Here is a 16,477-nt window from a genome sequence, read left to right as displayed (position 1 = left end):
AGGAAACTATTTCCATGTGACTTGCAATCTTCTGAACAATTGCTAACTTATCCCTGACTTAAGGTAGTTCTTACGCCAAGGAATCTACAGGGACTTATGTTAAATTCTAATCTGGAATCTGGGAGTCCTGGTCCCCACATTCTTCAGAGCTACGTCCTATATGCATACCACAAATAGGTCATTACCGATCCCGAGGAACCTGCTGCTCAACATGATAGTTGTAACTAAGAATCTGGCCTACTGGTCCGTTTTATTCGCAGGGACCTGAAGGCCCCATTCCACAACCCAAGAAATCATCTTACCATCTTTTTATGTAATCGCTGGCGTCAGGTTTACCTCGTACTCCAGAAAGTACTGCTGGAGTTTCTGGTTATTATTTGGAACATCGATTAGGGCTTCACACATAATTAGGATGTATTCTTAAGGGGGATCCTGTAATCTTGGATTCCACGTCGCTGGCTTCCTACTGGGGGTATGAGTACCAGTATATAAGAGTTTGTACTTCCACATCTCCAGAAAACGTCCTGGTGTCTTACAGAGAAAATAAAGGAATCTTGGTTATAGAAGTCCTCAATCCAAGATTTCTACAGGTCCCCTTTATGAGGTCTTATTTGGTATCTGGGATTCTAGTTCCCGCATTCTTTAGGGGTACATGGTACTTGGATATGACAATTGCTTCATTATAGATTCCCATCTATTTTCTGGTCCTCTTGATAGTTGTTATGGAGAATTTGTCCAAACAAGCCCCTTGAGTTCCTCGGGACCAGTAAGGCCAGAATACGGGACCCAAAGAATGATCTCGCCCTATTTGTATATAAATCTTGAATTAAGATGTACCTTGGAATCCCAAAATTTCTGTTAGTCCATCTATTTCGATAGGGGTCGGGGGTTTAGAGGTTTCCAAACATTTAGTACGTATTTTTAAGTGTAATCAGGATTCATGGATGCCTCATTCCTAGGAAACTTCTGGGCATCAGTCCTGAAATAAAGGAAACTACACAACCTCTTGCTAAGGAAGGATATGAATCTTGGGTACACACTTGTTCTCAGTCCAAAAATACTACATGGCGTCTTTTGAAGGACTAAAGAAGGATCAAGTTTGGAAGCAGGAATCTGTGTAATGAGAGTCGTTATATACAGGAAACCAAACTGCCTCATTCTAAGGAAGAATAAAAAATCTGGGTTATAGGAGTACTCAATTCCAAAAATCTACAGGGTGTCTTGCTAAGCGCTAAACAAGAAACAGGGTTCGAAGCAGGAATCTAGGTAATGGGAGGCATCATATACAGGAAACTACACGACCACTTGAAAATGAAGAAGATTGAATCTGGGTTACACGAGTCCTCTATACCAAAAACCTACAGGGCGTCTTACTAAGGCCTACAAGAATCAGGTCTTTAAGGTCCCCATATTTCTCAGAATTATTTCCTATGTGTACTATGAATCAGTCATCCGAGAACTCCAGTAACATTCTGGTTCACTCCATAGTGGTAAACGAGAATCTGGCACTACAATTCCATTCAGATTCTTGGATGCTCTAAGGCCAGATTCCAGGAAACAAGTAATCATTTTGAGTTTTTTGGTATGTAAGCCCCGACTTCAGGATTACCTCATCTTCAGAAACTTCTGGTGGTTCAGTGATTTTGATTTAAGACCTTGGGTCTCCGTGTTGCACATTTTGTAGGAGGTATTCTTGGGATGGAACCAGAAATCTTGGATTCCAAGTCTTCAGGAACAATCTTTCATCTTTCTAATGGGAGCTAAGAGTCTGGACATGCAGGGCACCAGGAAACATCCGGTTGTTTTGCTGAGAATGGAACAGGAATCTGGGTCCCTATGTCCCAAGAAAGCTTCTACACCTGTCACTAAGGTGGAACAAGGAAACTTGGATTCCATTTCACCAGTAAACTTCTGGGCAGTTGCTAATTTATCCCTGGCTTAAGGTAGTTCTCATACTTAGAAGTCTACAGGGACTTTTCTAAATACTAATTTGGAGTTTGGAGGTCCTTGTCTCCACATTTTTCAAAGCTAATTCCTATATGCATACCGCAAATCAGTCATTACCAATCCAGAGGAAACAGCTGCTCCTCTTGATAGTTGTAACTGATAATCTGGCCTACTGGCCCTTTTGTTTTGCAGGGACCTGTGAGGCAAGATTCCACAACCCAAGGAATCTTCTCGTCATTTTTTAATGTAATCTCTGTCTTCACGTATATATTGTACACCAGAAATTAATGCTGGAATTCCATGTTGATATTCGGAACATGGGTTAAGGGGTTCCCACATATTTTGGACGTATTCTTAAAGGGGAACCAGCAATCATGGTTTGCAGGGCCCTGGGGACTTTCTGGGCGTGTGAGTATTGTTATATAGGAATTTCCATTTCCGTTTTGCTAGGGAAGCTCCAGGCGTCTTCCTGAAAACCAAAAAGGAATCTGGGTTATGTGAGTCCCCAACCCAAGAAATCTACAGGGCCTCGATATAAAGGCTAAAAGGGAATCCAGGCTTCCAGTTCCCACATTCCTCTGGGCTATTTACCATTTGGAAATGACAATGTGTCATTATAGATTCCCAGCTACCTTCTGGTCATCTTGATAGATGTAACTGAGAATTTGTTCCTACAAGTCCGTTAGGTTACTCAGGACAAGTCTGGCCAGATTCCAGGATCCAAAATCAAAATATTTGTATGTAACTTTTGTCTTAAGATGTACCTTGTAATCCTAAAATAGCCATTGTCCTTCTATTTGGGTAGGGGCTAGGGATTTTGAGGTTGCCAAATATTTAGTACCTATTTCTAAGTGTAAGCAGGAATCATGGATTTCATGCCCCTAGGAAACTTCAGGGCATCTCTCTATTTGCATACAGAGTTCTGGAATCCGCATCATCAGGGAAAATCTGGACATTTTTCGAGAATGATAAGCAAATTCAGGTTCTGGGAGTCGTCAACCAATGAAATCTAAAGGGCCTCTTGATGAGGTTTATTCAGAAACTGGACTCCTAGGTCCCAACATTATTCAGAGCTACTTGCTGCATTGATACACAAAATCTGTCCGTAGGGATCCCCAAGAACGTCTAGGTCCTCTTGATAGTTGTTAATGAGAATCTGGCCCTATAAATCCGTGTGTTTCCTAGAAACACCTTTGGCCATTATCCAGTACCCCAGTATCAAATGGCATTTTGGTACCAAATCGCTAGATTCAGGTTACCTCAAATTACAGAAATTTCTTGTTCTTGGTCTGGTGGGAATTTGAACATTGTTTTTAGGGTATTCCACACTTTTTGGATGTCTTGTTAAGGGGATGCAGGAATCTTGGATTCCAGTTCCCTGGAGACCTCTAGGAATCTTTCTATTGATATGCAAACAACTGAACTTCTACGCCACCAGGAATTGTCTCGGTGTCTTGGTGATAATAAAGTAGGAATCCTTGTAATGGGAGTCCCCATAAACAAAAAACTACACGGCTTCTTCTTAAGGAGAATGAGGAATCGGGGTTACACAACTCCTAAATCCCAAAAATCCACCAAACATCTTGGTAAAGGCTAACCAAGAATCAGGATTATGAAGCAGGTTTCTGAGTTATGGGAATCTTCATATGCAGGAAACTGCACAGCATCTTGCTAAGAACGAATGAGGATTCTGGGTGACACATGTCCTCAATCCGAAAAATCTACTGGGCGACTTGATTAGGGCTAAGCAAAACTAGGATTTCAAAGCAGGAATCTGGGTAATGGGAGTTATCATATACAGGAAACTTCACTGCTTCTTGATAAGGACAAAAAGGGAATCTGGGTTACCTGAGACCTAAATCCCAAAAATGTACAGGGCGTCTTGCTCAGGGCTAAACAAAAATCACATTTCGAAGCAGGAATCTGTGCAATGGGACCCCTTATATACAGGAACATACAAAACCTCTTGATAAGGAAGAATAAGGAATTTGGGTTACACGAGTCCTGGATCACAAAAATCTACAGGGCATCGTGCTCAAGGCTAAACAAGGTTCAGGGTTTCAAAGCAAGAATCTGGGTAATGAGAGTCTTCATATACACGGCCTCTTGCTGAGGAAGAATAAGGAATCTGGGTGACAGCTGTCCTCAATCCCAAAAATCTACAGGGCGCTTTCCTAAGGGCTAAAAAAAATTAGAGTGTCAAAGCAGTAATCTAGGGAATGGGAGTCCAAATATACAGGAAACTGCACGGCCTCTTTCTTTGTAAGAATAAAGCATCTGTGTTACACAAGTCCTCAGTCCCAAATATCTACAATGCATCTTGCGAAGGGCTAAACCATCAGGGCATTGAGCTTCCCACATATTTAAAAGCTATTTGGTATGTATATATTATGAATTAGTCATACCAGGACTGCAGTAACTTTTGGTCATCTTGATGGTTGTTAAAGAGAACCTGGCACTACAAGTCCATTTATGTTCTCGGAACTTCTAATGCCAGATTCCAGGACAAAAGTAATCATCTCGGGTTTTTTGTATGTAAGCCCTGACTTCAGGGTTACCTCACACTTCAGAAACTTCTGGTGGTTCAGCTGTTCTGAAATATGGTCTTGAGTTTTGGTGTTGCACATTTTTAGGAGGTATTTATTGGGAGTGAAACAGGAATCTTGTATTCCATGTCCACAGGAATATTCTTGTTGTCTTTCTAATGGGTAGACAAGAGTCTGGACTTCCAGGGCACCATGAATCATCTGATCATATTTCTAAAAACGAAACAGGAATCTGTTTCTATGTTCACTATGTTCCCAGAAAGCTTCTACACTTGTTACTAAAGAGAAACCAGGAAACTCTGTTTTCCATGTGACTTGCAATCTTCTGAACAATTGCTAACTTATCCCTGGCTTAAGGTAGTTCTCATACCTAGGAATCTACAGGGACTAAATACTAATCTGAACTCTGGGAGCCCTGGTACCCGCATTTTTCAGAGCTACATCCTATATGCATACCAAAAATCGGTCATTACCGATCCCCAGGAACTTGCTGCTCATCTTGACAGTTATAATTGAGAATCAGGCCTACTGGTCCATTTTTTTCACAGGGATGTGTAAGGACAGGTCCCACAACCTAAGAAATCATCTTACCATTTTTTAATGTAATCGCTGGCTTCAGGTTTACCTCATATTCCAGAAACGACTGCTGGACGTTCTGGTTAATATTCAAAACATGGGATTAGGGGTTTCCACATATTTCTGACATAATCTTAAGGGGCATCCAGTAATCTTGTATTCCAGGTCCCTGAGGACCTACTGGGTGTATGAATATTGGTATATAAGAGTTTGTAGTTCCACATCACCACAAAAGGTCCGGGCATCTTCCTGAGGAAAAAAAGGAATCTCTGTTACAGGAGTCCTCAATCCAAGAATTCTAGAAGGCCTCTCATAAAGGGTTATCTGGAATCTGTGATTCTTCTTCCCCACATTCTTCAGGGCTACATGTCACTTGGATACGACAATTTTGTCATTATAGATTCCCTGCTACCTTCTGGTCCTCTTGATATTTGTATCAAGAATGTGTCCCTACAAGTCCGTTGGGTTCCTTGGGACAAGTAAGGCAAAATTTTGGGACCCAAAGAATCATCTCGCCATATTTATCTGTAACTCTTAAGATGTACATTGTAATCCTAAAACCTCCTTTTTTCCTTCTATTTGTTTAGGGGCCTGGCGTTTTGAGGTTGCCAAATATTTAGTAAGTATATTTAAGTGTAACCAGGAATCATGGATGCCAAGTCTCTACGAAATTTCTGGGCATCTGTCCTAATATAAAGGAAGCTACATGGCCTTTTGCTAATGAAGAATAAGGAATCTGGGTATACACGAGTCCTCAAACCCAAAAATCTACAGGGCGTCTTGCTAAAAGAAAACAAAAATCAAGGTTTCAAAGCAGGAATCTGTGTAATGGGAGTACTCATATACAGGAAAGCATAAGACCTCTTGTTAAGGAAAAAAAATGAACTGAGTTACACGAGTCCTCAATACCAAAAATTTACAGGGCGTATTGCTGATGCCTACAAGAATCCAGACTTCGAGGTCCCCACATTTTTCAGAGTTATTTGCTACCTGGATATTATCATCTGTCATTCCAGAACTCCAGCAACATTCTGGTCCTCTCGATAGTGGTAAATGAGAATCTGGCACATTTCCATATAGATTCTTGGACCCTCTAAGGCCAGTTTCCAGGACACAAGTAATCATCTCGGTTTTTTGTATGTAGGCCATGACTTCAGAGTTACCTCATCTCGAGAAACTTCTAGTGGTTCAGCTATTCGGAATTAGGACCTCGGGTTTAGGTGATGCAAATTTTTAGGAGGTATTCTACAGTGGACCCTGGAAGCTTGGATTTCAAGTCCTCAGGAACATTCTTTCATTTTTCTATTATTAACCAAGAGTCTGGACTTCCAGGGCACCAGGGAACATGTGGTCGTTTTGCTGAGAACAAAACAGTATTCTGGGACACTCTTTCCCCAGAAAGCTCCTACAACTGTTACTAAGGTGGAACAAGGAAACTCAGATTCCATTTCACCAGTAAACTTCTTGGCAGTTGTTAATTTATCCCTGGATTAAGGTAGTTCACATAATTAGATATCTACAGGGACTTTTCCAAATGTTACTTAGAAAATTGTGGGTCCCGGTCCCCACATTTTTCAGTACTACTTCCTATATGCATACCACAAATTGGTAATTACCGATCCCCAGGAATCAGTTGTTCCTCTTGATAGTCGTAACTGAAAATCTGGCCTACTGGTCCGTTTGTTTGGCAGGGACCTGGAAGACCATATTCCAGAACCCAAGGAATCATCTCGCCATTTTTTAATGTCATTTCTGGCTTCAGGTATACCTCACACACCAAAAACTTCTTCTGCAAGTTCTGGTTGATATTCAGAACATGGGATTATGGGTTCCCACATGTTGTGGATGAATTATTAAAGAAGAGCCTGCAGTCATGCATTCCAGGGCCCTTGGGACCTTCTGGGCTTATAAGTATTGGTATACAGGAGTTTACATTTTCGTTTCACCAGGAAATGTCCAGGTGTCTTCCTGAGAACAAAAAAGGAATCTGGGTTACAGGAGTTCTCAATCCAAGAAATCTACAGGGCCTCTTGAAAAAGTCTAATTGGGAATCTGGGCTTCTAGTTCCCTACATTCTTCAGGGCTACTTGCCATTTTGAAATGACAATTGTGTCATTACAGATTCCCAGCTACCTTCTGGTCATCATGATAGTTGTTTCCGAGAATCTTTCCCTACAAGTCCATTGGGTTCCTCAGGACTAGTAAAGTCAGATTACAGGACCCAGTGAATGATCTTGCCACATTTGTATGTAACCTTTGACTTAAGATGTACGTTGCAATCCTAAAACTTCTGTTTATCCTTCTATTTGGATATGGTCCTGGGGTTTTGAGGTTGCCAAATATTTAGTACGTATTTTTAAGTGTAACCAGGAATCATGGATGCCACATCCCTGGGAAACTTCTGGGCATCTGCCCTCATGTAAAGGAAACTACACAACCTCATGCTAAGGAAGAATACACAATCTTGGGTATACACGTGTCCTCAATCCCCAAATTATACACGGCTACTGGTTAAGGGCTAAACAATGATCAGGGTTTGGAAGCAGGAATCTGTGTAATGCAAGTCCTCATATGCAGTAAACTACACGGCCAGTTGCCAAGGAATAATAAGGAATCGGGGTGCAGAAGACCTCAATTCCAAAAATCTACAGGGCATCTTACTACGGGCTAAACAGGAATCAGGGTTCTGAGGCAGGTATCTAGAAAATGAGAGTCATCATATAAAGTAGTTACACGCCCTATTGTTAAGGAAGAATAAGGAATCCGGGTAACATGAGTCCTCAAATCCCTAAAATCTACAGGGCATCTTGCTAATGGCTAAACAAGAATCAGCGTTTCAAAGCAGGAATCTGGGTAATGGGAGTCCTCATATGCAGAAAAATTGATAAGGAAGAGTAAGGAATTTGTGTTACATTAGTTCTAAATAACAAAAATCTTCAGGTCATCTTGCTGAAGCCTACAATAATTCTGTCTTCCAGGTCCCACATTTTTCAGAATTATTTGCTATATGGATAATATGAATCGGTCAGTCCAGAACTCCAGAAACATTCTGGTCCTCTCGGTAGTGGTAAACAAAAATCTGGCACTACAATTCCATTTAGATTCTTGGATCCTCTAAGGCCAGATTCCAAGACACATGTAATCATCTCTGGTTTTTGTATGTAAGCCCTGATTTCAGGGTTACCTCGTCTCCAGAAACTTCTTGTCGTTCTGCTATTCGGAATGAGGACCTTGGGTTTATGTGTTGCACATTTTTTAGGAGCTATTCTTGGGATGGACCCAGGAATCTTGAATTCCAAATCCCCAGGAACAAACTTTCATCTTTCTATTGGGAGCCAAGGGTCTGGAATTCCAGGGCACCAAGAAATGTCTGGTCGTTTTGCTGAGAACAAAATAGGAATCTGGTTTCTCTGTTCCCAGAAAGCTTCTACACATGTTACTAAGATGGAACAAGGAAACTTAGATTCCCTTTCACCAGTAATCTTCTGGGCAGTTGTTAATTTATCCCTGGCTTAAGGTACTTCTCAAACTTCGAAGTCTACAGGGACTTTGTTAAATACTAATAAGGAATTTGGGATAAGGTCCCCACTTTTTTCAGGGTTACTTTCTATATGCACACCACAAATCGGTCATTACCATTCCCCAGGAACCAGCTGTTCCTCTTGATAGTTGTAACTGGGCTTCCAGGGCACCGGGAAACATCTGGTCATTTTGCTGAGAACAAAACACGTATCTGGGTCCCAACGTCCCCAGGAAGCTTCCACACCTGTTAATAAGGTGGAACAAGGAAACTCGGATTTCATTTCACCAGTAAACTTCTGGGCAGTTGTTTTTTGTTTTGTTTTGTTTTTGGTTTTTTTCAGTTCTACTATTTTTCTTTAATATTTTTGAAAAAATATAATTTTTTTTACAATATTTTCAACTTAAACACTATTTACACTGAACGCATATGGCAGCTTAACCTACCCAAATATGAAGTTTAAGAAGCTGAAACTGTTCTAGCTTTGTTAAAAGAAATGTTGTGCTGCAGACTACTGTCAGGATGGTTAACAAAGCAAGGAAAAGCACCACTCGAGTCATGTTATGAAAGTTTTGTTCAATTGGATTACGGGTTGGTGTTGATCATATAATGAATCCTTAGAAGATGTACTTTTCAAATCACATACTTTCTCAGACGTAACATCAGGAGCAGAATTCAGTATCTCTAACATAATAATATACCACAATAGCCAGGACTAGCTCTCATCTGACCACTACCTCAGTAATCAAAGACATACATGTCTATAACAAATTATCTAATGGGGAGACACCCCTTATCAACACGGGTGCCCAAATGAAGCATATTTGCACACTCAACCCTCAACTGTACCCAATATTAAAATAAAAAATATTGATTGTAAAAACAGAAACAAATTATCTCATATTAACAGACCTTCTTCAGAAATAGCAGATTCTTTCTGATGGGGACAAATGCAAATTTAAGTGTGAACTGAGCAATCTGCTTAACAAAACAGCTTAAATTTACTGATTTTAAAAAGTTTAGACATCTACAAGTGTTATTTAACCCTAGGGGACCAGTTTAACCGCAAAGACGACAATTTAGTAAGATTTAGAAGTCTTTTAATTTGGTGCTTATACACAACTTGACTGGTGCTTCTTTCCTCGCTGTCTTCACATCAAGCCATGGGACCATTTCTGTTTTCAGTAAATGTTTGACAGCTTTTAACTTCGTAACAGTCTCAGCACTTTTATTAAGCATGCAAGACTAACAAAAAGTTTGACAATGCATAAGTGTAACACAGTGATAAGAGAGCTTTTACAATTCAGTCTTCTAATACTGCCTTCACAGTGTGGAAATTGTGCTACATCCACCAAAAGAGGACCCCGTTACTGAAATATTTAGTACTTCACCCCAGGAACAAACTCCTTTGAATTTGGATTCAGATTGCTCTTGATCACAAGATTTTCCAGAGAAGAGCCATCACTGATAACAAGGTCATTAAATTGGTCTTGGATTTGGTCCATAGTTTGTGGGAGATATCGAGCTGGAATAAACCACTCATGCTCTTCTTCTTCTTCCAGAATTTCTTGGAAACAGCGTTCAATAAATACTTCTTCCCATAACTCCTCTTCTATTTGTCTGTTGAACTCCTCTTCATTTTCCATCCACATGCACTCTGCAAATGGATTGTCATCTTCATGAGAATGACCATTAATAATCACATCTTCATTGATGATACTTGGGCTAGTACTACTGCGACTTGGATCATTCATGTTTGGCATTAGTTGTCATTTCTAACCCAGTGCACAGCAGCAGGCACGGCAGCCAACGCATCCGGTCGGCATCCGCAGATCTCCACAGGCAGTGCCACTTCCCCGCTCGATGTGCAATTCATTCGCTGCCTCCCTTCTCCATGGATCCATGAATCATGGATACCACGTCCCTAGAAAACTTGTTTTCATCTGTCCTCATATAAAGGAAACTACACAAATGCTTGATAAGGAAGAATAAGGAATCTTGAGTATACACGTGTCCTCAATCCCAAAATTCTACACAGCATCTTGCTAAGGGCTAAACAATGATCAGGGTTTGGAAGGAGAAATCTGTGTAATGGGAGTCATCATATACAGGAATTGCACGTCCTCTTTTAAAGGAAGAATCAGGAAACTGGGTAACACGAGCCCTCAATGCCTAAAACCTACAAGGCGTCTTGCTAATGGCTAAACACGAATCAGGATTTCGAAGCAGGAATCTGGGTAAGGGGAGTCCTCATATACAGGAAACTACATGGCCTCTTGATAAGGAAGAATAAGGAATAGGGGTTACACGAGTCCTCAATACCAAAAATCTACAGGGCGATTTACTGAGGTTTACAAGAATCCTGCCTTCGAGGTTCCCTCATTTTTCAGAATTATTTGCCTTGTGGATTTTATGAATCAGTCATTCCAGAACTCCAGAAACATTCTGGTCCTCTCAGTAGTGGTAAACGAGAATCTGGCACTACAATTCCATTGAGATTCTTGGATCCTCTAAGGTCAGATTCCAGGACACATGTAATCATCTTGGATTTTTGTATGTAAGCCCTGAATTCAGGGTTAACTCATCTCCAGAAACTTCTTGTGGTTCAGCTATTTGGAACGAGGACCTTGGGTTTAGGTGTTGCGCATTTTTTAGGAGGTATTCTTGGGATGGAACCAGGAATCTTGAATTCCAAGTCCTCGGGAACAATCTTTCATCTTTCTATTGGGAGCCAAGGGTCTGGAATTCCAGGACACCAGGAAACGTCTGGTCGTTTTGCTGAGAACAAAATAGGAATCTGGGTCCTTACGTCCCCAGAAAGCTTCTACACCTGTTAGTAAGGTGGAACTAGGAAACTCGAATTTCATTTCACCAGTAAACTTCTGGGCAGCTGTTAATTTATCCCTGACTTAAGGTAGTTCCCATACTTACAAATCTACAGGGACTTTGTTAAATACTCATAAGTAATTTGGGAGTCATGGTCCCCACATTTTTCAGAGCTACTTCCTATATTCATACCACAAATCGGTCATTACCACCCCCCAGGAACCAACTACTCCTCTTGATAGTTGTAACTGATATTCTGGCTTTCTGGTCCGTTTGCTTCCCAGGGACCTGGAAGACCAGATTCCACAACCCAAGGAATCATCTCTCCAATTGTTAATGTAATCTCCTGCTTCAAGTGTACCTCGTACATCAGAAACTACTGCTGGAATTTCTGGTTGACATTCGGAATATGGGATTAGGGTTGCCCACATATTTTGAACGTATCCTTAAGGGAGAACCAGCAGTCATGGATTCCAGGGCCCTTGGGCCTTCTGGGCCTATGAGTATTGGTATATAGGAGTTTACAATTCTGTTTCGCCAGGAAACGTCCAGGCGTCTTCCTGTGAACAAAAAAGTAATCTGGGTTATAGGAGTCCTCAATCCAAGAAATCTACAGGGCCTCTTGATAAAGTCTAATGGGAATCTGGACTTCTAGTTCCCTACATTGTTCAGGGCTCCTTGCCATTTGGAAATGACAATGGTGTCATTATAGATTCCCAGCTATCTTCTGGTCATCTTGATAGTTTTAACCAAGGATCTGTCCCTACAAGTCCTTTGGGTTGCTCGGAACTAGTAAGGTTAGATTACAGGACCCAATGAATGATCTAGCCATATTTGTAAGTAACCTTTAGTTAAGATGTACTTTGTAATCCTAAAACTTCTGTTTGTCCTTCTATTTGAATATGGGCTGGGGGTTTTGAGGTTGCTCAATATTTAGTGCATATTTTTAAGTGTAACCAGGAATCATGGATGCCACGTCCCTAGGAAACTCCTTTTCATCTGCCCTCATATAAAGGAAACTACACAACCTCTTGTTAAGGAAGAATATGGAATCTTGGGTATAAACGTGTCCTCAATTCCAAAATTCTACTCAGCTTCTTGCTAAGGGCTAAACAATGATCAGGGTTTGGAAGCAGGAATCACTGTAATGGGAATCCTCATATGCAGGAAACTACAAGACCTCTTGCTAAGAAAGAATAAAAAATCTGGGGTACAGGAGTACTCAATCCAAAAAATCTACAGGGCATCTAGCTAAGGGCTAAACAGGAATCAGGGCTTCAAAGAAGGAATCTGGGTAATGAGAGTCCTCATATACAGGAAACTACATGGTCTCTTGATAAGGAAGAATAAGGAATAGGGGTTACATGAGTCCTCAATACCAAAAATCTTCAGGGCATCTACTGAGTCCTACAAGAATCCTGCCTTCGAAGTCTCCACATTTTTCAGAATTATTTGTTATGTCGATATTATGAATCAGTCATTCCAGAACTCCAGAAACATTCTGGTCCTCTCAGTAGTGGTAAACGAGAATTGGCACTACAATTCCATTGAGATTCTTGGATCCTCTAAGGCCATATTCCAGGACACATGTAATCATCTCGGAATTTTGTATGTAAGCCCTGATATTAGGGTTACCTCTTCTCCAGACAATTCTTATTATTCTGCTATTCAGAATTAGAACCTTGGGTTTAGATGATGCACATTTTTATGAGGTAATATTGGGATGGAACCAGGAATCTTGAATTCCAGGAACAATCTTTTATCTTTCTATTGGGAGCCAATGGTCTGGACTACCAGGGCACCGGGAAACATCTGGTCGTTTTGCTGAGAACAAAATAGGAATCTGCGTTTCTCTGTCCCCAGAAAACCTCTACACCTGTTACTAAGGTGGAATAAGAAAACTTCAATTCCATTTTGCCAGTAAACGTCTGGACAATTGTTAATTTATCCCTGGCTTAAGGTAGTCCTCATACTTAGAAGTCTACTGGGACTTTCTAAATGTTAATAAGTAATTTGGGAGTCATTGTCCCCACATTTTTCAGAGCTACTACCTATATGCATACCACAAATTGATCATTGCAATCAGGAACCAACTTCTCTTCTTGATAGTTGTAACTGATATTCTGGCCTTCTGGTCCGTTTGTTACACAGGGACCTGGAAGACCAGATTTCATAACCCAAGGAATCATGTCGCCCTTTTTTAATGTCATCTCTTTCTTCAGGTATACCTCGTACATCAGAAAATACTGCTAGAATTTCTGGTTGATATTCGGAACATGGGATTATGGGTTCCCACATATTTTGAATGTATTCTTAAGGGAGAACCAGCAGTCATGGATTCCACGGCCCTTGGGACCTTCTGGGCGTATGAGTATTGGTATACAGGAGTTTACAATTCCGTTTCACCAGGACACGTCTGGGCATCTTCCTGTGAACAAAAAAAGGAATCTGGGCACAGGAGTCCTCAATCCAAGAAATCTACAGGGCCTCTTGATAAAGTCTAATGGGAATGTGGGCTTCTACTTCCTTACATTCTTCAGGGCTACTTGCCATGTGGAAATGACAATTGTGTTATTATAGAGTCCCAGCTACCTTCTGGTAATCTTGATAGTTGTAACCGAGAATCTGTCTCTACAAGTCTTTTGGGTTCCTCGGGACTAGTAAAGTCAGATACAGGAAACTGTGAATGATCTCGCCATATTTGTATGTAAACTTTGACTTAAGATGTACGTTGTAATCCTCAAACTTCCTTTTGTCCTTCTATTTGGATATGGACCGGGCATTTTGGGGTTGACAAATATTTAGTATGTATTTTTAAGTGTAACAGGGAATCATGGATGCCACATCCCTAGGAAACTTCTGGGCATCTGTCTTCATATAAAGCAAACTACACAACCTCTTGCTAAGGAAGAATAAGGAATCTTGGGTATACATGTCATCTCAATCCCAAATTCTAAATGGAGTCTTGTTAACTGCTAAACAATGATCAGGGTTTGGAAGCAGGAATCTTTATAATGGGAGTCCTCATATGCAGTACACTACATGGCCACTTGTTAGGGAAGAATAAGGAATCTGGGGCACAGGTGTGCTTAATCCCAAAACTCTACAAGGCTTCGTGCTAAGGGCTAAACAGGAATCAGTGTTTCAAAGCAGGAATCTAGGTAATGGGAGTCATCATATACAGGAATTACATGGCCTCTTGTTAAGGAAGAATAAAGAATCTGGGTAACACGAGTCCTCAGTCCCCAAAATCTACAGGGCATCTTGTTAATGGCTAAACAAGAATCAGGATTTCAAAGCAGGAATTGGGTAATGGGAGTCCTCATATATAGGAAACTGCATTCCCTCTTGATAAGGAAGAATAAGGAATATTTGTTACACGAGTCTTCAATACCAAAAATCTTTGGGCATCTTGCTGAGGCCTACAAGAATCCTGCCTTCAAAGTCCCCATATTTTTCAGAATTATTTGCTATGTGGATATTATGAATCAGTCATTCCAGAACTCCAGAACATTCTGGTTCTCTCGGTAGTGGTAAACGAGAATCTGGCACTACTATTCCATTTAGATTCTTGGATCCTTTAAGGCCAGATTCCAGGACACATGTAATCATCTCGAGGTTTGGAATGTAAGTCCTGATTGCAGGGTTATCTTGTCTCCAGAAACTTCTTTTGGTTCAGGATTTCGTAATTAGGACCTTGGGTTTAGGTGTTGCACATTTTTTAGGAGGTATTATTGGAATGGAACCAGGAATATTGAATTCCAAGTCCACGGGAACAATCTTTCATCTTTCTTTTGGTAGCCAAGGGTCTGGACTTCCAGGGCACTGGGAAACATCTGGTTGTTTTGCTGAGAACGAATTAGAAATATGGGTTTCTTCATCCCCAAAAAGCTTCTGCAGCTGTTACTAACGTGCAACAAGGAAACTTGGATTCCTTTTCACCAATAAACTTCTGGGCAGTTGTTAATTTATCCCTTGGTTAAGGTAGTTCTTATACTTAGAAGTCTACAGGGACTTTGTTAAATGCTAATAAGGAATGTGGGTGTCATGGTCCCCACATTTTTCAGAGCTACTTCCTGTACGCATACCACAAATCAGTCATTATCATACCCTAGGAACCAGTTGCTCCTCTTCATAGTTGTAACTGATATTTTGGCTTTCAGATCCGTTTGTTTTGCAGGGACCTGGAAGATCAGATTCTACAACCCAAGGAATCATCTTGCCATTTTTAATGTGATCTCCTGCTTCAGGTATACCTTGTATATCAGAAACTACACCTGGAATTTCTGGCTGATATTCAGAACATGGGATAAGGAATTTCCACATATTTTGAATGTATTCTTAAGGGAGAATCAGTAGTCATGGATTCCAGGTCCCTTGGGACCTTCTGGTCATATGAATATTGGTATATAGGAGTTTGCACTTTCGTTTCTCTTGGAAATGTCCGGATGTCTTCTTGTGAACTACAAAGGAATATGGGTACGGGATTCCTCAATGCAAGAAATCTACAAGCCCTCTTGATAAAGTCTAATGGGAATTTGGGTTTCTAGTTCCTTACATTTTTCAGGGCTACTTGCCATTTAGAAAAGACAATTGTATCGTTATAGATTCCCAGCTACCTTCTGGTCATCTTGATAGTTGTAACCAAGAATGTATCCCAACAAGTCCGTTGGGTTCCTCAGGACGATTAAGGCTAGATTCCAGGATCCAAAATCATCTCGCTATATTTGTATGTAAAGCTTGTCTTAAGATATGCCTTGTAATCTTAAAATTTCCATTGTCCTTTTATTTGGATAAGGGCTAGGGTTTTGAGGTTGCCAAATATTTGATACCTACTTTTTTTTGAGTTGGAGTCTCACTCTGTCGCCCAGACTGGAGTGCAGTGGCCGCTCCCGGCCACCGCAGCCTTGAACTGCTGGGCTCTGGCAATCCTTCCGCCTCAACCTTCCAGGTAGCCAGAATTACAGGCATGCGCTACCATGCCCGGCTGATTTTTTTGATTTATTGTAGAGATGAGATCTCGCTGCCCAGGCGGGTCTCGAACCCGCGGGCTCAGGCAATC

General features: G+C 40.9%; 1 pseudogene across 1 annotated transcript; it reads right to left on the bottom strand.

Moving 5' to 3' along the window:
- Positions 1-9,484: 9,484 nt before the first annotated feature.
- LOC103249581 lies at positions 9,485-10,478 on the bottom strand (annotated as a pseudogene). Its single transcript, XR_503625.2, has one exon. The product of XR_503625.2 is annotated as a polyadenylate-binding protein-interacting protein 2 pseudogene (transcript).
- Between the last annotated feature and the right edge of the window lie 5,999 nt (positions 10,479-16,477).

Source organism: Carlito syrichta, unplaced genomic scaffold (genome assembly GCF_000164805.1).
Source record: "Carlito syrichta isolate Samal-C Ts95f unplaced genomic scaffold, Tarsius_syrichta-2.0.1 Scaffold121458, whole genome shotgun sequence".
Taxonomy (NCBI): Eukaryota; Metazoa; Chordata; class Mammalia; order Primates; family Tarsiidae; genus Carlito; species Carlito syrichta.
Note: the sequence above shows the minus strand (reverse complement) of the source record. Positions and strands in the feature narration are given on the sequence as shown.